The sequence below is a fragment of the Penaeus monodon genome, chromosome 19 (genome assembly GCF_015228065.2).
Source record: "Penaeus monodon isolate SGIC_2016 chromosome 19, NSTDA_Pmon_1, whole genome shotgun sequence".
NCBI classification, from domain to species: domain Eukaryota; kingdom Metazoa; phylum Arthropoda; class Malacostraca; order Decapoda; family Penaeidae; genus Penaeus; species Penaeus monodon.
Genome location: NC_051404.1, coordinates 1,387,678 through 1,387,904, shown reverse-complemented (window position 1 = coordinate 1,387,904; position 227 = coordinate 1,387,678).

Here is a 227-nt window from a genome sequence, read left to right as displayed (position 1 = left end):
CCCGTTAAATATAGTGTATAAACGGACCAACCCTCTGCTTTACTTTCGCCCATGAATTGCCGTAAAAGGTCCGGGAACTTCGTATCAGCGCAACTTCCGCCACAAAACACATACGTCTCTGTTCCCAGGCTGACACGAAGATGAATCTGGTTGTCATCATTTGATAACTTTTAGGGCGAAACATTTTCTTGTTTCGGTTCGGTGGATGAAGATTTGTCATCTTTTGA